The sequence below is a fragment of the Branchiostoma floridae genome, chromosome 2, assembly GCF_000003815.2.
Source record: "Branchiostoma floridae strain S238N-H82 chromosome 2, Bfl_VNyyK, whole genome shotgun sequence".
In the NCBI taxonomy this organism is placed as follows: domain Eukaryota; kingdom Metazoa; phylum Chordata; class Leptocardii; order Amphioxiformes; family Branchiostomatidae; genus Branchiostoma; species Branchiostoma floridae.
This window is the reverse complement of record NC_049980.1, coordinates 23,854,566-23,855,915: the sequence shown is the minus strand read 5'-3', so window position 1 is coordinate 23,855,915 and position 1,350 is coordinate 23,854,566.

Sequence of the window (1,350 nt, the reverse complement as noted above, 5' to 3'; positions counted from 1 at the left end):
CAGATTAGTTGTTTGGGTGTGGCAGTGTTTACTGTTAACGTCCTTTAGGTATCAAAATGTGATGGTGCAGTCGACTGATGCTGATGGTGAGTGCGGTGAGGTTTCAACATGCCTAGTCAACCAACGACGCTGAAAAATCCTGTTTGCCATGAATCATAAATAGCCCATGCTTTCAACAATTAATTACTTTTAAGCAGACCAATTTAAGTCACGGTGCAGATGATTTCTATCTCGCATCTACAGGTGGATATGATTTGATACACGTAACTCTGTCAGTGCTTCAAAGAATCCGCTCAAAGCGTCATTGACGCTGGGAGGCAAACGCATATTGCAGTGATGGGCAAGTGATAGGCCGGAAATTTCTTAAATTATGACACCAGGCGGCCACTAGAGAGTCAATAATATGTCAAGATATAATCACGAGAGACAAAAAAATCAGATATCAGATCTGGCGAACCAATTGCAAGTCCATCACATGCCGACGACCGGTACAAGTAATTGTAAGCAAGAATACACAGCGTTTCCTTTGACCGTTTCCAGATACTATTGATGCTTGGGTAACAGTTACCTTGCGTATCCTATCACCTGTATGTGTAACGTTAACATTTATGGACGCACGTGTAGAGAGTATATAAAAAGCCTACACCTGGTTCTTCAACATCTTATTTGCAGCTATAGCATTTCTCCAGACAATGAGTATCACCAAAGAACATAACGTCGCGGAAGACTAATCGAGGGGTCGGTGATTTTGTCTTAGTTGTGCCTGTTGATGATTCTTTGCCACCAGCCAAATAGCGAAGAGCCCTGCTTCTGTTGATAGGTTTAATTAAGCTGTTTTAACCGATCACGAACAATGTCATGGTCACCAGAACTTGAATGGGCCACTTCAGAATATTGTGGCGACAGGTTGACTTTCATCCGGACAAGACTGACGTGTGTAGTCTGTAACACACTGTTTGGTACACTGAATGCTGTGTATGCGGCAAATCAAAGGCAACAGTGTGCCATATGTGGCATTGTAAAGGTAGTGTAAAAAATGTCATTGCCATTTGATGAAAATTAACTAATATTAGATATAACCTGCTCTATAGAAAGATCTGCATATCGAACCACATAATGGACCAAGTCAGTCAGAAGAAATTGATGAGGAAAACAGGACCGCTGACTCAGCCAGCACCAGGAGTGGGCGTCAGACTAATTAGGAATCCTGAGACAAACAGCTAGCCTCCATCATCGGCGTCTCTAGGGCATTGGCGAAAGTTTTTTGTGGACGTCGATTCGCGATTTCTTTTCCCGGAATACGACGGGAAAGGATAATATGCCGGGAAAAGAAAATGCCGAGAGAGGATA